Genomic DNA, 20738 nt, shown 5'->3' on the forward strand with positions numbered 1-20738 from the left:
TTGTGTTGGGGGCCTGTTGGGAATGGGATCCCCCAAGGATAGTTTTGGGGCTAAAAGCCCATGTTTTGGGTCGAATTTTGTAATAAAGTTGTAAAGTCTCCGCATTTTGTGGTCACGGAGTGCGAAGGTGTCATAAGTCATAAAGGGTTGTCCACCCTTATTTTGTAAAGTGTAAATTCGACTGTAAAGACCTACCCATGGTTTGTAGACCACGAGATTGTGTAAAAAGAGCTAAGTAAGTAAGCTCTAAGTAGTTTTTAGCAATAAGTTGAAGTAAGAAGTCTTGAGCGATAAGGAGAGAAGTCTAAGTTTTAGGTCTTAGTGTAGGTAGAGGCTCTGCAGCTGAGTGCACAGAGGCCTAGGGTGGAAGTATGCAGCTGAGTGCACGGACCCCTGCAACTGTGTGTGCAGGGCGGATAGAGTCTGTAATCATCTAAAGATATCAATAAAGAGAATCTTTCTACAAATTTTGTGTCTTTGTTTCCGGTTAATGCATCTTATCTTATTGTGTATGAATTTCATTTACAAAGCTTATGTGATGTGCGAATGTATGTAATTATGTTGGTTAATTGAACGCAAGTAAGAACATCTGTTTACGCGATGCTAATTGTGATTGTTTAAGAAGAAAGTAATACACTTAAGATAATTTGGGAATCTGCACAATAAGCTGCCCTAGCAGTGTGAAAGTATCTGAACCGCAGGTTAGGGCTGCACAAAGGTCAATCATACCCCTTCGCAGAGGTACCGAAGGGTGGAATAAGGGGATAGACAGATAGAGCCCTAGAACTTAATGACCTATGCAGAAGCAGGAATAGAAGGAATAAACCAACATTATGACCATCTCAGCGTGCGGAAACTTGGTTCCAGCATCCCCCCATACTGCTTTGGGTGAGACTTCGATCTGTGCTCCGCAGGCTGATTCTGAAAGGGCCAGTAGTGTAGGGATTTGTTTGGATAACTAACGCTAAACCTGGGTCAGGCCCCACCAAGCCAATTTTGCCTGAGGAGCCTAGAAATAATTTTGCAAATTTTCTGAGCAATGGAGGTGGGGTTTTCAGCCATATCTTTGCATCAAACAATGAAAAATTGCTAGGGACTGCGCAGTGCAGCATTTGGTTAGTTGATTGTAGCTCTAGATTGTGATTGCTTCACCTGGGCTTTCATCTGCTTGCCTTTAAGGTAGTCCATGTGCATTCCTTCCATATTTTTTACTCTTGTACCAGTATATAATAAAACGGCTTAACTGCTTCCATATTTCTGATTATTTTGGTGTGTTCTAATTGCTTTGAAATTTCTGTGGTGAAAAATTGTTATTTGCTTGCATATCAATGTTTTTGCTATTTTGGAACATTACAAAGAGAGAGAGAGGGAGGGAGAGGGAGAGAGAGAGATAGATAGATATGGAGAGAGAGTGTGTATGTTTTGGGGTTAATATAGAGATATAGATGGAGGGGGTAGAGAGAGAGAGAGAAGGGGGGTAGATAGAGAGGGAGAGGGAGAGATAGATAGATAGATATATATGGAGAGCGAGAGTGTATGCAGGTTGATATAGAGAGATAAAGAAGGAGACAAAGAGGGAAGAAGAGAGAGACAAATGAAGGGAGGCAGGAAGATATATATATATATATATATATATATATATATATATATATATAGAGAGAGAGAGAGAGAGAGAGAGAGAGAGATGTGTTTAGGGGGCTGAGATAGAGAGACAAATATGGAGAGATAAAGGTGTGAAAATTTATAACCCAAAATTTTACTACAATAACTGATTTATTTCACCTACTTATTCTTCGCAATAAGTTATTTACAAAATCCCTTCAGAAAACATTAAAATAAATTCTATTGCAATTATCACATAATTAAACAGAGAAAATAACAGTGATATACATGCACAAGAACCAATCACATCAACACAGCTGTTTTTGGATAATTGTCCCCAGAAAAACCCAATGTGGGAAAATTGGTGCAGCAGATGAGGGCTTTATTAATCTTCAGCAACAATCACTTTACAAAGAATGATTTTATAGAGAAACTAAGAGAAAACACCTGAGGCTTTCCCCTAGATACTTTCTGACACCTTGGAGACCCTTCTCCCACTTCTGCGTCACTCTGCATGGTTCTACGTCCTTCTATGTCAGCCTGTGTGAGGGTTGCGTCTCCCATGAATTGTGTCTCCCTATATGTTGTCTTTCAATGCCCCTGTGTCACCTCCTCTTCAATCAATGACTGCTTCCGATGCCCTCCTCTTCCTCCACCCTGCAACTGTCCCTCTGAAATTGATCTCCTTCTATTTGAGAATCAATTTTCCTTGGGATACAGAGTATCTACCAGTGTGTCTCCAAATGATGCTCAAGTCTTCTCTTATACTTTTCCTATTGATGAATCAATTGCTAAGATTAAGTCTCTAATCAACATCTAAGATTAAAACAGACATGATCCTCGTCTCTTATAAGCTTCTCACCCTTATCTTTATTAATACCCATTAATATTTTTATTTTCCTAAGTTTAGACTTAGGAACCCATTAAAAATATTAATTATTTTAATAAATCCTCATCCAGGTGTAATTTCTCCAAATGATTTATGGGTCTTGGATATCTCATGTGCCTTAGCCTCTCCACCAAATTTCAAGGCTAGAGAACATCTGATGCTACCCAAAATCAACACTACCTCTTAGCGAGGAATGTGCTCTAGCAATGCTTCACCATAGAAGCATCACACTGATCCTCCGCATCGGTCTTCTGCGTTGATGCTTGGCCTGTTACCCCACATCCACTACACGATTACTTCATGTCATGTTGTCCATGACACTACCACTTCCACTGCTACATCTGTACTGTAGCTCCCTCTCAACATGATGCATCATGTTGCCCATAGCACTACCACTGCTAGCTAATGCACTGCAACTCTCGATACTTATCTATTTCTGCTACTGAAATGGATTCTTCACCACCCCCATCTTCTCCCTGAAATAAAAAAACTTTGTTCTTCCTAGAGCCTTGGTGAGGATTCTTGCCACCTATTGTCCTGTAGGAGTGTACCTCAATTGTACTGCCCCTCGTTGGGCACAGTCTTTAACAAAGTGACACCTGATATCAATCTGCTTTGATCGATCATGAAATACTAGATTATTAGAGAGATTTATGCAACTCTGATTATCACACAAAATCCTGGTCACTTCCATCCTTCTCCTAAATAGATTCACAAGAAATTTTCTAAGCCATATGGCTTCGCATGAAGTTGTACTAGCTACCATATATTCTGCTTCAGTTTAGCTCAGAGCCATGGATTTCTTTTTTCTACTAAACTAGGAGGTCATTCCTGATCCAATGTTGAAACAATACCCAGTTGTACTTTTCCGATCTACCGAACTTCGATCCCAATCTTCTTCAGTGAACCCATTCAGCTTGATGTCATTGCCTTGGGTGTACAATAGTGCATGCTCAATTGTTCCTTGTATATACCTGAGAACATGTTTGGCTGCTACCCAGTGCGCCCTCTTGGGTTCCACCATGAATTGACTGAGGGTGTTGATAGCGTGACAAATGTCTGGCCTGGTATTGACCAGATACATCAGGGACCCTATAAGATACCTATACAAGTTTGGATCAACGTCTTTATCTTTTGATGCGTCAATATTCTTCCATTTGGTGATCATTGGAGTAGCCAAATATCTACAGTCCTACATCCTAAATCTCTTCAAGATCTTTGTCTCATATCTCCCTTGTCTAAGGAAGATCTCACCCTTCCGCTGCCAAACTTCCAACCCCAGGAAATAATGCATCTGTCCCAAATCCTTCATGTTTAATACTATGGCTAGGTTCTTCTTACAACCTTTGATAAGCCTCGATGATCCTGTCAGGAAAATATCATCCACATATAAAACCAAGATCAGAGGTTCATTCTCTATGACAAGATAGTAGAGATTAGGATCTGTGTCACTCTTGATGAACCCCATCTTCTGCAAGTGGCCATTAATTCGACCATACCATGCTCTAGGTGCATGTTTAAGCCCATACAGTGCTTTCTTTAATATGCATACATGAGATTTCTTCTCATGTGTCTCAAAACCCTCTGGTTTTTCAATGTATACTTCTTCTTCTATCACCCCGTTCAAGAACGTGGTCTTGCCATCCATCTGGTGAATCTCCCACCCTATCTGTGCTGCGAGGGATATCATGGTTCTAATAGAAGTATAACTGGCTACTGGGCCGAAGTTTTCTTTGTAGTCTATCCCTTCCTTTTGAGCATACCCCTTAGCCACAAACCTAGCTTTGTATTTCTCCACACTGCTGTCTGTAGCATATTTGACTTTGTAGATCCATATCGAACCTACCACTGACCTATCCTGAGGCCTAGGTACCACTTCCCAGACATCATTGACCATTATAGAACTGTATTCCTCAACCATATCATCTACCCATACTTGATGTTGAAAGGTCTCCTGAAAGCTAGAGGGTTCCCCAACCTGAGCTACTAGGGCATGGTATCTGTCTGGCTATCTTCACTCCCTTTTATCATTCCTGGGTGCACTAATGAAGTCCTCTACATCCCGTAGAATCTGTTAGAGTTCCCGGCTCGTTCTTCCATTGGTAGTGGGTACATCTATCAGCTCTTCCTCTTCCCGAGATTCCTCCTGTTATGAAGCTTTTCCTTTAGGAGAATTGTTGGTACTAGTTTCTGCTAATCGAAGTGGCTGGACCAACGAATCATCTTTTGACTGCTCCTCGAAAGACATTTCTCGGGATTTCTTGAAAGCTCTGTCCGCCAGGAAATTTACATCCATCCAAACTACTACCTTCCTACTCCCTAGAATATAGAATCTATATGCCTTAGCATTCTCGCTATATCCCATAAGATATCCTTTCTCATCAGTTTGATCTAATTTATTTCTCTTTTCTTCGGGTATACGACAATACGCCAAACTCCCAAATATCCTGAAATGACTGACTTCAGGTGCCTTCCCGGTGAAGACCCTTTCTGGAGTGATTCTTCCCAATGCCCTATGTGGAGTCCTGTTTTGGACATAAACTATCGTGCTACATGCTTCTATCCACGAGAATTTGGGCATATCCGGATCATACAACATTGCCCTAGTTGCTTCCATAATTGTCATGTTTTTCCTTTCTCCTACTCCATTCTGCTCCAGATTATAAGGAGTTGTCCACTCTCTTCTAATGCCTTCCCTAGTGCGAAAATCGGTGAAGTCCTTTTCATCGTATTCTCCACCATTGTCTGAGCACAACACTTTTATCTTCTTTCTTGTCAAATTCTCTACTAGAGCCTTGAACTCTTTGAATCAAACAAAAACCTCATCTTTGGTTTTCAAAAAGTAGATCCAAGTCTTCCTGGAATGGTCATCGATGAAGGTGACGAAGTATTTGACACCACTAAGACATTTTATGGACATAGGTTCGCAGATGTCTGAGTGTATCAATCTTAGAATACTCTGAGCTCTATTGTTACTTTTGGAAAACACTTCTTTGACATACTTGCCTAGAGCGCACCCTCTGCATACATAATCTCATTTAGTACTTAATTCTAGAACTCCTGATATTATTTTCTTGAGAATTTTCAGATCCCCATGGTGTAAGTGTAACATCCTCCTATGCCATAGTTCATTCAAATATTTATCCCCATTTTTGCCTATCAGTGCCGTTAGAGATTCTAGTTGTAATCTATACAACCTGTTACTTTTGATTCCAATCTGGGCCTTCCTTTTCCAACTCGGGTGTTTGACATATACTTTCTCCTTAATGAAGCAAACATCATAGCCCTTGTTTTGAAGTTGAGATACGGAGAGTAAGTTCATCCCCAATCTTGGAAAATGCAGCACATCGGTTGCTCGAAGCTGCTCTCCTACTTCGGTTTGAAAGACTAAATTACCTCTTCCTACGGGGGTACACTTTGCCTTATTTTCCCTAGTGATCTGAAAATTCATCCTTTCTTCCTGATAATTTGAAAAACATTCTCGAATTCCTATCATATGCCAGGAAGCTCCACTATCTATATACCAAACCTCAGAGGAGGCATATATTGCTAGGCAAGCAACTTATTCTTCTAGTCTGGAAGCTAAGATATAGTAATCGTGGTCCATGTCCCTCGTGCATTCTTCTAGAAATATGTGTGAGTCCCTTTGAGTTGATGCCTCTGCATCATGATCTTAACCCATATCTGATTCTTCTCTCCTGTTGTCAGAAATTGGCTCTGATACCATGTGAAAATTTCTAACCCAAAATTGTACTGCAATAATTGATTTATTCACCTACTTATTCTTCACAATAAGTTATTTACAAAATCCTTTCAGAAAACATTAAAATAAATTCTACTGCAGTTATCACATAATTACACAGAGAAAATAACAATGATATACATGCGCAAGAACCAATCACATCAACAGAGTTGTTTTTAGACAATTTTCCTTGGAAAAACCTATTAGAAATGAATATTATAATGTCTTTGTAGGATATATATTTTCCACTTGCATCTGTACATATGTCAATATAACTTTGACTTTGTTATGTATTTATTTGTGACTTTTTTTTTCAAATTTGATTGGCTTTGTCTTATTTTATTGATTATTGTTTTGTGATTCAGAGTTCCACCGGGATGATGTCGATGGAGTGATGCATTGAGCACAAACGCAGGTTACAGTAGCTATGTTAAGTGTGTTAGGCTACAAGTGTTTATCAATGTTTTTTTAATTTATTTTTTTGGTAAATTTTGGAAAATTGTTTGGTTTAAAATCTAATAAAAAATTTAAAGGGAGTGTTAGAATTGTAAATATTAATTATTGAAACTTCATATTTTGGGTGAAATATTTGTTTTATTATACATTCAAAAATTTGATTTATGCAATATAAAATTATAATTACATGAATACTTTCATAATTGGATTAATAGTAATTATTAGAAAAAATTCATAACGTAGGTGTTAGATACCTAATTCTTAGGGATTGAAATATGTTGTAAATATTTTATAAATATTAAGCTAGGAAAAAATTGAAGAGTTATAGGTGAATAGGAGGAGTCATTCAAACCTCTTAGAAGGTGAAATCTAAAGCCACTTCTTTTGGACATATGCATGATGTGAGTTAATGAAAATCATGGAGTTATTCTTTCTACCTATTCGTAGTATTAAAACCTAGGGTTTTTTATAACTTCATGTTTTGATTCTAAGAATATATGTCATTCTCTACCCATTTATAAGAATCTTTGTTGAGTCCTTTGTGAGAAATGTGACACTTCTAAAACTTGTAATGCCACTTGAGATTCTCTACCTACCCATGGAACTTCTCCATCTATGTTCCCACTTAGTGGTAATTTGTTATGTCCGTGTAACACATTTGAAAACCTTCGAGATACATCCCCCTTGTGAGTGAAGGGAAATCACAAGTGTCTCTTCTTCAAGGGCTTCTTCTCAACCACGATAAGTTTCAAGGTGCATGTCTCAGATGCACAGAACATGAATTAATCCTTATGGGTTTCCAAAATCAAGAGGAACTCCATATCTCACACAAATTGTTAAATGCTTTGATATTTTTAAATCCTCTTCCTTCTTGGTTTTCTAGAGACTGTAGATGGAAAACGAGATAGAATTCAAATGGGGATTCCACTTTAGGGCACTATAATAAAGGTCAAATCTACTACCTCATAGTAATCTCGGTGAAAGCTTGATGCACGTGTTTCTTCTTTGAAGGAGGTCCACAACCTTTCATATAGCTTTTGATGTAGAATCAATCCTTGACATAAGCCTTCTATTTCCAAAGGTTGAAGTGCATGGCATGGTGGATATATATAGTTCCACTCAAAAAATTAGATTCCTAAAGGCTCATAGCACCCACATGTTACTCAACAAAGGACTCTCCTTCCTTCACCAAAGACATTCAACTCAGTAGGCCTATCCATGGGGAAAGGGATCAACTTGGAGCTCTATGGAAAAATGGATTCTCTCATCTCTATTGTTGGCATGGTGCAACAAAAAAAACTTACCTATAATAGTTTAGAAATATTAAACACACATTGATTTTTAACAATTTGTGGGATGGCATTTGTCAAGGAGAGGATGACAATGTGCCCAACAAACTTACAATAGATACATAACTTTCCATATAGAAAAGCAAAGACAAGAAAGCATATGCCTTCATTGTTGTGAGGGTAAGAGAAGAAGTGAGTTGTAATATTATTTCTATTAAAGACTCTTATGGTACTTTAAAGAAATTGAAGTATCTATAAGGCTCACACTAAGAATTGGAACTCATAAAATTCAAATGGGGATTCCACTTTAGGGAACTATAATAAAGGTCAAATCTACTCCCTCATAATAATCTCGGTGAAAGCTCATAGCATGTGTTCCTTATTTGAACGAGGTCCGCTACATTTCATATAGCTTTTGATGTAGAATCAATCCTTGACATAAGCATTTTATTTCCAAAGTTTGAAGAGCATGGCATGGTGGATATATATGGTGCCACTAAAAAAATTAGATTCCTAGAGGCTCATAGCACCCACATGTTACTCAAAAAAGAACTCTCCTTCCTTCACCAAAGACATTCAACTCAGTAGGCCTATCCATGGGGAAAGTGATCAACTTGTAGGTCTATTGAAAAATGGATTCTCTCATCTCTATTGTTGGCATGACGCAACAAAAAAAACTTACATATAATAGTCTAGAAATATTAAACACTCTTTGATTTTTAACAATTTGTGGGATGACATTTGTCAAGGAGAGGATAACAATGTGCCCACCAAACTTACAATCGATACATAACTTTCCATATGGAAGAGCAAAGACAAGAAATCATATGCCTTCATTGTTGTGAGGGTAAGTGAAGAAGTGAGTTGTAATATTATTTCTATTAAAGACTCTTATGGTACTTTAAAGAAATTGAAGTATCTATAAGGCTCACGCTAAGAATTGGAACTCATAGAATTGTTGGCGAATCTATTCAACCTAGAGTTGAAGGATGATGATCCCATAACTTTATATTTTAAGATCAAAGCCATCATGCATGATATTGATACCAATAGATTAAAGATAGACATTCATCTCACATGCTTCATCAAGTTCCTCTACTTTACATATTCTTACTACCTTCAACCCCTATAAGATGTCAGCCAAATGAAGTTCCTCACATGTGACTCTAGTTGAAAAACTTATATAACATGAGAAACCTTTTAGAAATAATATAGCTGATCCCACTAAAGACTTGCCGATGTGGGTTTTAGGACCTTAGTAAAAAAAGGGATGTGACCCTGATCAAAGCTCTTCAAATAGCCTAAGTCATTTGGGATGGTCACTCCCAATGGGTTTAAATGCTTTGTTGGCATGAATTTCTCTTGTTATTTCAAAGTAAAAGACATGGGTATACTCTATTATTATTCTATAGTTAATCTAAAGCTATTGTTTATGTTAATGCACCTAATCTACAAGGTAAATGATTAGTAAAATAATACAATAATGTGATTAATATAACATAGAACATATGACACGATTGATCGAATATTGGTAGGTGGGCTGAGAGAGCAATGGCTTGCGCGAGGGTTTTCCCAAGTGCTGGTATCGAATCCACAGGCTCTTCGGCTGTTGGAGAAGGCGCTGCTGGTTTGGCCACAGCCATTACTATCCACTGGTTCAGCCAGAAGAGCGCGCACAATCATGACTTAAACACTGCAAGCACGGGCATAGCCTCGAGTCCCAGAGGACGGACAACGTTTGAAGCTTCCGGCGTTGCAGAAAGCCCTCACCCAAAATACCATATGCGTGATGGGCCAAAGAAAATGAAGATAGATCCGGAAGAAACGATCGTTAAAAGGTATGAGCCGCACGCAAAAAATGCTTCCAGGCTCGGAACCCACCACGGAGGCGGAAAAATGTCAGGGGCTGGATACTCCATTACTGCGCACCGCCTCACTATTTCTGCATGCAAGATTGGGGGGCTGCGGGCTGCAGATCCGACCCATCTTAAAATCGTAAGGCCCAATCTTGGCAGATCTGGGTCGGATCTACCAGATCTGAGAGCCAAACATTGTAGATCTTGGCTGGATCTAACCGTTGGGAACAAGAACCAGGATTATACAGCTCCCAGGCAACAGATCGGAAGGAATAGGCAGCGACTGAGAAGAGGGCGCACAGTATCTGACATGCAAAAGAATTATTGCAGTTTTGGCTCAGATCCCTGCGATCTAGTCCATATCCGAGCACAGAAACGATGTCCAAGGATTTCTCTGCTCTCGACTGAGCAGATCTGGTCCTCTTTCACCCTGACACAGCGTTTTTACAGAGGATCCACAGATCCCTTCAAGGCAGATCTGCGTAGGGGCAATAAATATCTCAGGCAGAAGATTTCTTCTCACCTGCGGACCCCCATGCGTCAAGAGATGGAAGACTCACAAGACTCTGGCCCCAAGCTGCTCCAGAAATCTTCTAAAGATTCCTCTGCCCCCTTTCAGATTCAAATAGCACAGATCTCTGGCAAAACCGTCATGCAATGGGTAAATCCTACTGATCTGGTACAGAATCTCAAAGCTAATCTGGAGCATAGGCTTGGGATCCCCTCAGCCCTTCAAAGACTTATCTTTCAAGGTAAACAGCTCGAAGATTCTCTTCCTCTCTCTTCCTATAGCATAAAGAACAACAGCTCTCTAGTGTTCTCCTTTCGTTTGAGAGGAGGAGCTGCAGGGCAATCCTCTTCTGCTCCTCCAAACTCCTACAAAGCTGCAGTTCGCCCTGAGATGCCAGCACCCCCGGAACCTCCCAAACCCAAGCCTTTTTTGGTTGACAAATTGGAGGAAGTTCCCTCAGTTGAGATTTCCTACCCTGATCTTGCAGACGACACCCAAAAATTCGCTGAAAGGGCCATCATCTGCAGATTCAATGGGCTCTGGCCGCGTTCACAGGAGCTTTATGACTGGATCAAGGACAACTGGATTGACCGCTGCAAGGTTTATTTCTATGCAAAGGGATATTTTATAGTGCTGTTCGATGACCTCGAGCACTGCTACAACGCCCTAGACGAAGGCCCTTGGTTCATGGGTTCAGCTGGCCTCTTCCTAACTCCATGGTTTCCAGACTTTGACCCAGCTACAGCAGTCATCACTAAAGCCCCTGTATGGATCAGACTCCCAAATCTCCCAGTTCACCTGTGGCGCACAGAAGTATATAGGAAAATAGGCAATGCCTTGGGTTGCTTTCTAACGGGGGACTACCAGAGAGAGCGGCAAGGGCTCTATACATATGCCAGAGTTTGTGTGGAGCTTGATTTAAGCAAGGGATTGCCAGAATACATCAATCTCAAGATCAAGGACTTTGTCTGGACCCAGTATCTAGAGTACGAAAACACGGCCTTCCGATGCCGCCATTGTCACCTAACAGGGCACCTGCATAACTCCTGCCCATCGCTGCCAGCAAGAACGAAAAAGGGCCTCTTCGCTCATTCCAAACCCAAGCGTTGGACACCCTGTCCACCGCCGCCAGCTAGAAGCTCCAGCTCCCCAAGTATGGAAAAGGAGAAAAGCGAGTCAGAACCAGATCAGACGCCTCAGCCGATGGATCCGCCCCCGGACAATATGGGGCACACCCATGTCACAGCTAGCTCCCAGAAACGTCCCCATGAGACTTCATCCTCTGAATCAGAGAAGGAGTCCCCGGAGATAGAGAACTCCAGTCTTCAAGTTGTCCTAGCCCATTCTCCCCATGATGGCTGGACAAAAGTTAACAAAAAGAAAGGGAAAAAACATTGTGGTGTAGTCACTGACCCGCTGGGGTAATAGCCTGATAGTCAATCTCTGCTCTCGAATCTTCTGTTGTAGCTCTGAGATTGTTTCTTTCCTCCGAGACCGAGGTTGATGAGTCCATCATTTCCGGTCTGTCGGTCTTCTGCTTCTCCTATAGCTCTGTGTTTGTATCTCTCCTTCGGGACCGAGGTTGATGAATCCATCATTTCTGGTCTGCGGGTTTTTTGCTCTTCCTGTCTGTACTATATTTTACTTAATAGATTTAGTCTTTTACCGAGAAAAAAAAAAAAAAACATAGAACATATGACACAAAATATATACAAGAATATGATACAAAGAATAAAAACAAGAAAACATTATAACTAGTGAAAAATGAGTGAAAATGATTTTATACAATGTGAAATTCTTAAAATGAAAACTAATTACTAATTCTAAGCTATAAATGCAATTGTAATCTATAATAACAATGATACTTGATGATATATAACAAAAGATGGAAGACTACAATAATGTAAGCCTTTAAACTTCTAAACAAAAGACAAAAAAATATAAAATTGTTTAAGTATTTTACATCAAGAATAAATACGATATGCAACTAACTAGCCATCTAATCTCATTCTTGGCTTAGGAAAAATGGAAAGATAACTCTAACAATTTCTATAGATTGACTTATGTTTCAATTATTCATTTATGAAACAATTCAATAAACAAATAACAAAATAAAATAATACATCAAAAACCGCCACACAACATATATTAATTGAATTGATATAAATATAACATTCTTAACAATCTAAATCCCTGAAAATAATTTACGGTAACCTAGACTAAAGGAATGTTTAAAGGAATGTTTAGATCACTTTCATCCTTAAGAAACAAGTCATTAAAGGATCACCATGATCAAGTATAAACAAGTATAAATTGAACTCACACAAATGGAAATAAACACACTAATTCAGTGGCTGTTCATAAATCCATGTCACAAAAAAACAAAGTCACGTCTTCAAAAAATTCAGAAATAAAATTACATAAATTTAAGAAGACAATGAATAATAACCAACCATGGAAAATAAAAGTGATATAATCCTTAATTGATTGGCGTCAAATCAAATCAACACACTTACACAAAAAGTTTAAAATAGTTCCATAGCCATTGTATAGTTTATCTAACATTTCTTTTCCTTTCTCCCTCTTTGTTTTTCTCACTTTCGAAATTAAAGGTTTATATACACGCCCATAAGCCTAGCCATGTTCCAATGTAATTTTGCAAAACCAAAATACTTTTTACAAAAAATAAAATTCACCTTTTGACCTGTGGGTTGAATCTTAACTTCTTAAAAGAAATAGACATAGAAAACTAATAGGGCAACCACACATGATTTTAGACGACTAAATGGTATCCACAATAACTTCTTTTATGGAAACCAATACCATCATTTAGTGAATGGGAACAACCTATTAAAAAATAAAGAAAATAATAGTAACAAATGATATTGTTATCAAAACAAGGCTGCTACAAAATCAAAGATTATGTGGAAGTCTTTTTAAAATTATTAAACATGATATAAATAAAACATACCTCAAAATTCTTTGACCCTCGAAATCATATCTATTGAACATAATTCAATTCATGTGTGTCTGAAGTGATGACCATCTTAACACTTGATGACTTAATGATTATATGCATATCACTTGACTATGTTTTCACCTCGGACTATAGATTTATTTTTATTTTTATTTTTCCTCAATTGATTTAGGGCTCTAAGTTGATTGTTCTCTTGAATCAGTTAGTTAATATGGTGCTCGAGATGAGGAGTTGTAACTAAAAACTATTGGTGTCAATACATATCAAGTATGGCTTCATTAGAGCGAATGTTGCTATGAGGGAATTTTCCCTAGTTGTTGTCGCCATCATGAGTATCATTATCATTATCAATAAAACTAAAACTATCCATACTTTGAGGCTTATTTTTCTTTTTTAAAGGCCAGTAGTCATTTCTAAGTAAAAAAAACCTCCTTAACTAGGATGTTCTTTCCCCTATTATGCCTAGCCTGAGATATTTCCTTCCCATTTGTTTAATTTTTCTCTAGACCGAGGGTTATGATCAAGTTAACTAAATTTATTTTGCTCTGATGGTTTGAAATGAGGACTATGGTTTGAGAGGTCTAGTACATTGTCATCCTTAAATTTTGATTTCAATTCGACATGATGGAATTCAGTATTCTTAGCCATACTCCTTGTGACAAAAATAGATAAATTTTCAAGGTCTTCAACCTTATTGCCATTAGATAAATCTGACTATTTAACATGGGATGGGTCATCAGGACCATCATCTTCCATAACATGCGAATCAGGTGGGGCTGAGCTGGCCGGTGGGAGATTTTGCGAAACCCTAGGGAAAACGTCTAGTTTTTTTAAAACAAAGGTTTTTCATAGCCACTGCGAAGGAGAAAATAATCCCAAATATTGCCAGTTTTGGCCAAGTGATGCTTTACCAAAATGTAGATAAGACCATGATGAAAAAGAGAATTGTCAGGGTTTCTTTATTTGGCCTATTATGTCCTGGCCATCTTGTATAGGATTTTGTGTAAGTAATATGAGAGGTTAAGCTTATAATCTAAGAAAACCTTTAGCAAAAAAATGTGATAAATTAACACGAACCCGTATTATGAAATGTCAAAGAAATATTACAGATCATGGCATCTATGTTTGAGAAAAGTCACTGGAATACCTAAGACATTATATGCATCATTATTGTTTTCCAAGAAGTTAATAAATGCAAAAATAATAACCATGGTTTATGGGACAATGGGGGCTTCACTCAATGAACCTCTGACCTATCACATGCGTTCATGGCATATTAAACAATACCCTTAATTTGACTAGATATTAGAAAATGCCCCTAAAAATCACATTATTTAACCCACTACCAATACGAACACAATACACATTCCTAATTTAAAAATCCCCTACTTCCACTAGATATTATAGGTATCCATTTTTTCATTATCATTTTTTATACCCCTTTATATTTTTTCATTAAATTTGAGCTCCATTTTTTATTCTTGCCAATATAAAATCCATTTTCTCCCTATATATCCCCCAATATATAACCCCTAATATGAACCCACGTGGTATGGTATTGTCCCCCCAGTGAATCCCTTGTGGATGGGACACTTATTCCAAGCTGAATGTTGGGCAAAAAATCCTAGGGGGTGTTCATTTGGTTGTTTATGGCTAAGGAAATTGACAAAGGCAATGGCTAAGGCTTTGGAAAGGCAAAATGGAATTTTTGGCACATTTATTTATGAAAATAATGGAAATTAGGAGAAAAAGGAGGTGAAAGGTCACAAGTTGCATGTGAGGAGGAAAATGAAGGAAAATAATGGAAAATGAAGAAAATAGAGACCTCATTCATAAAAAGGCTTCTGAGGATCAATTGGTAACCTTTTGTCAGTTTAGTTTTGGAGCTCTCTCATTATTCTCTCTCTCTCTCTCTCACTCTTGGGCAATTAGAGTTTTCTTGGAGTACTTTTGCATTGGAGCAAGAAAGATAAAGAAGGCGAGAGGAAACATAGATTAAGCAGGGAAAGGAGGGATCAAGCAGCTACAACAAGATTCATTGCAGGTATCAATTTGCACGCATATTTTCCTTGCTATATTTGGCATGCATGGTATTGCATGTGGCTCTTTGCTGTTGTGGCATGGGTTTTTCCTGGTGTAATAGTGTTTTCAGCTCAGCCTTGCCATTTCTGGATAGCCATGGTGTGATGGGGTTCTCATGTTTTGGTTGAGCTGGATCATCGGATGGATTCAAAGCTGAGTGAGGTGGATATCCAAAATGATAGAACACATGGCATAGTAATCCTTTAACTAAATTGTGTTTTGTGGTAAAGCTGAATTTTATGTTGCCTCAGATAGCCTAGGAATCCTTGTCGGTGAATCGCAGGATATACATTAAATCCAAGAGGTGGTTTCCTCTCCATTGGTCCTAGTAATCTTAGGTTTGGGATATGCGGTAAAGCCTGGAGAGTGGGTCTTGGTTTAGGGCCTAGTGATCTGGGTTTGGATTGCAGTAAAGCCTATTGTGATGTGTTCAATGCATTGGCCTGGTGATCCAGGATGGATTACGGTAAATCCTGGTTTCTCTTGATGAGGTGAGGTGGTTTAGCCTTGATATGCCCTGGTTGGTTCTTTGGTTGGAGTCCCACATTCATGCTTGGAATATGGCACGGGGGTGAATGGCTGAAGAGATGTTTGGCTCAGCCATTCTATGGTTGAGTGGAACGTGGAAGTCTCATCTGGGGTTTGGTTTTACATCATTAATGAAACATTATTTTTCCTTGTATTTCTATGAGAATTTTGATGGACTACATGTGGTTTATATGGATGTAATTTCATGAGTATTTATGTTGTTATTATGCTGGTTATATGTGTATTTTATGATAACAACTATGTATGGCTCTCAGCATGTTTTTGCTTGTAAATGAATGGATAATGTATCTATGGCCTAATAGATGGTAATGCAGAAAATGGCATGAGGGAACAATGGTTCTTAGCGATCATCATATAAGTACAAGATCCCTATGTTTAATTCTATTGGTTACACCTATAGATTACATTCTTTTGACATGTTTGACGAAATGGTTGTCATGGCTAGTAGGGGTTTGATTAAGGTCTTGTTTAACTTATTTATTTTTCATCATTGTTTCCCTATTCTTTTACTTCTCCTAAGTTATCATTCCATTTTGGGCAGTGACTTGGGCTCTGGGTCTGAAAAAGTGGCTCAAATCCCTGCGTCGTTGGCATAGCACTAGAAAATTGGGTCTCTGGAAGTTGCCAGGAAAGCCTGTGAGAGCGACTTTGGGTTTTTGGACAATGTAATGCCTATAACATGAGAGCGACTGAGGCTAAAGATGTCCAGAACATCAGTGGGACCCAGGGACAAAATGTTTGAGTGGATGACATGTCCCCTGAGGGTTCTGTTTCTAATGTGGATAGGTTGGTTGATGTGTTCCGTTGATTCCACTTCCTTAAGGTCACATAAGAATTTGAATCTAATCACAGTAGCCTCTCGTCACATGTTTACCCTGGTTGGATGGTTACTTGGGTAGATTTGTGAGGATGGTGTTAAAATAATAACTTTCATACTTATATATATATATATATATATATATATATATATATATATATATATATATATATATATATATATATATATGTATGTATGTATGTATGTATGTATGTATATATATATATATATATATGTATGTATGTATGTATGTATGTATGTATATACATACATACATACATACATACATACATATATATAACATTAATGTCCTATACCAAGGTTGTCCTATTTTCAATGGCCTGAGGAGAAAGCATTTCACCTTCAAGCAAATCAAGAGAGTGTAGCCTAACTTCCATTTGGCTTGAGCTTGATTGATCCACCATCATTCCCCCCCCCCCCCCCCCCCCCCCCCCCCCCCCCCCCCCACCCCACCCCACCATAAGACCCACATCCCCATCCTTCGATCTCATCCCCATATCTGATTGAGGATCCCCCTTTAATTTTTCCTTGAACTTTCCCTGATTCAAGCCTTTTTTGAAGGTGAGGTTACGATGACTAAAAATATGGCCATGCTTATAACACTGTTTGCAGCGAAACAATATGCCCTTGTAATCAAGCACTTAGAGTCACTTAAACTATCTACCAATGTTAATGGTTTCATGCAACCCATTATGCAAATCTAAAGACACAAAGATTCTAGCCATAGACATATCCTTGGTCTCCGTAAATGAATAATCCACTTTCAGGAAAGTACCAATATTATTCCAAATATGTCTGAAATTCTTTTCATTCCGCATATGGGATAGTAAGTTAGGCAGTTGAACCCAAATAGGAACAACATCAAGACGTTCATGGCTTGCATCAAATAACAAATTCAAGAATTTAAAAATTACATGTATTGAATCAATTGACCATATAAAATTGGCAATCTGATCTACCTCCTCATGAGTGCCGAAATTTATCTGAATCCAACCTTTACCCAAAATGAAAATTTCAAGAGAGGTTTGTACCTTTGGGTAAATCTCGACCTTAAGCCACTCTCACAAAGTCTTTATGTTGAATTTTCACCTTCTAGCCCTTCCAACCAGAGACTTCATCGCCAGAGGCTCTACCTACTCCACTTCAATGTCATCCCCCAGACTAAGCTTGTATATGACAAGATTTTTTACAATTTTTAGAACCCTATTCTTTTTTGACTTATGGCTTGAGCCTATTGTTCCTTTCATAGGTGAGTGAGAATATTCCTCGCGATTCGCTTCCTTGGATTTTTCTCCACCTTTTAAAAGCCCTATCAGGTGCTTACCTCCATCCCTTCCCTCCAAAAAAGAGTTTGAAAAACTAATTATGGCTAGCTAGAAGGCTTCTGCCACATGTTCAGCCTTCGAGACTTTACCCGAAGCCAACGCATGAATACCCCTTTCCATGGTTGAAAGATAAATCCCCTTCACCCCCAAAAAAAATCAAAGTGTTTTCAAACCTAGGATCTTGTAATCTGATAGGAGGCACATCTTGAGCAGGAAAATGAAAACCATCAAAGAAAGAGGGTTCCAATAGGTTAAAACCCAGAGACCCTGCCACAACTGTAACACTGCCTTTGCCCTAGGTAGGGGTGAAACCCTAAGTTACCAGAGGTAAAATGCCAATGAAATTTGATCCCTAACTGCCAAACACCTGGTGAGTAACCAAATCTCCTTTGATGTATTCCCTCACAATGTAACCACAACCCCTGTTGAGTAACCACCTAGTCAGTTTGTGACCACTTTAGACTATCTAAATTCCTCATTGGAGACAAAATTATCCATGTGACCAAGACTTACTAAGAATTCAATCATTTCTGACTTTTCCATTATGTCAAGACCCTAAGAAATCAGTTAGAATCACCTTCAGAAACTTGACTCTAAACACCATTGAAACCCTCTTTCAAGCCCTAGTATGCCTCCATTCCCTCAAAACTTTGTTTGTTACGAGCCAAGAAATTCAACAGGGAGCATAACAAGGAAGTTGATAGGATTTCTAAGGAAGGCCTTCAACTTAATCGATGGCTATGGTCCATTGAATTCCTAAATGATGAACACTTTAATAATTCTCGGTTATAGTCACATGTTTTTTTTGGAGTTGTTTGTTTTCATATATGTTGTTAACAGACAAATTATGGTACATTTTTTAAGCCTTTTTGCTATTTTTTTGGATTATTTTATAGATTGTGGGTAAAATTTACCCATCATTTTTCTTTATTGTTGTAGGCCCCCTTTTTTTTCAACTAAAAAAATGCGCCTAGAGTATGGTATAGGTATGTCTCGATGGCTAGGGTCCTCAGGAAGTAAATAGATAGATGAAAATAAAATTTAGTCAAGAACTATTAGAGTATTTCCTCCAAAGGTAGAGGAATCACAAACCATTAATCAATAGTTTATGCATAAATAATGAAACAAAAATAGAATCATATAGTTAGGACTCACACATGACATCTAAAGGAAGATTAACACATAAAAGTCGAATCCATCAATTAACATCTTCCACTCAATTACAACACCTCTGATAGATACTGATGAGCCCCAAATTTTGGTAACATTTTGGGCTCATTTGGCCTACTTACCTTGCTCAACCCTTTATTTTTTATCACTTATGCATCATTTCTTAGTATATTCATGTTATTTGTAGGAAGGAGGGCAGTCATTATGCCTATGTGGCTAATACATGTTTATTTCAGGTTTTTTGACATTAAATGGAGCAAAAACCACGCAGATGGAGGCAAGGAGACAGCCAAGGTGGCATTGCGGGTTTGTAGGAAGGTTGTCCACAGCCTTGAATGACCTTCCTCGTGATCTCCACCCCAACTCCGAGCTCCAACAGCTATCACCACCGAGCTAGAAGGCAGCCAACGGATTCTACAGGAACAGCAGTTTACTTTTAGTTGGACAGCCAAGCCCCACAAATTTAGGAGGCCAGCTTGGCCCTCATAGTGTATAAATATTGAGGCTGTAGCCTTCGATGGGAACTTTTGAACCTTTTTTGCAGATTTTGAATCACGAGCTATAGCTCTGTTTTGCTCTTTGTAAGCCATTCTTGGCATGTTGTTTGACTTATGATTATGATCTTATAATAAAAGGCAGGCAGATTTGGGTTCAATTCTGAGTTCTTAGAGGAGCTATAGCTCTCAGGTTTGGGCCCAACCTGAGAGCAATAGGCCTCCTTTCTTTGTATTGTTACTTGTCTTTCCTTTCAGCATTTCATTTCCTTGCCTTGACATGCATTTGGAAAACACAGTCTGCTGATTCGAATTTCTTGATGTGATTAAGTAGGTTAGTTTTATGGATAAAGTGCTTTCAGCAGTTTAGATTAGAGTAGGAGGATTAGAACTCATCAGAGCTCCAAAAAAGGTTGATCGTACACTCACTTCCACCTCTTTTAGAGATTGGGAGTGTAGACCGTGCCAACCACCAAAAAAAACGCAGTTTTACATGTTCATGCAAGCTTTAAAGTCATATTTCCAATGGTAGAAGTGTCCATGCATTTAGATCTTGAGCAATAACCCCTTGTTTCAGCACCATGCACGATTTCTCTCTTAACTTACATCGCTGTTCTGTGGTTTTTAATAAAACAGTTAGAATAGGTTGATGAATTCTCGGTTTTGTGCAAGACAGAGGTGATTTGTTTCATTTACACTGCGCAGCACCACTCTATCGCTTCCTTATCCCTCTCAGCTGTGCCTAAGCCATCTCCTTACCTCCCAGCTAGATCCTTTGCCCACCAACTCTTCTATTATCCACGTTGTTTTATCTTTTCGGCCTTCCACTGCCTCTACCCTTCTATCGACCAACCAGCTTTACACACCCCCTCTCCATATCATCTCTCTGTCTATAAGCCATCACAAGCTCCCCTCTCATCCTACCTATCCACCCATACAGCTCATTCACTCCTCCATC

This window comes from Pinus tabuliformis, chromosome 5_2, assembly GCF_031772625.1.
Source record: "Pinus tabuliformis cultivar Carrire ecotype Pingquan chromosome 5_2, CPIR1, whole genome shotgun sequence".
Classification (NCBI taxonomy): Eukaryota; Viridiplantae; Streptophyta; class Pinopsida; order Pinales; family Pinaceae; genus Pinus; species Pinus tabuliformis.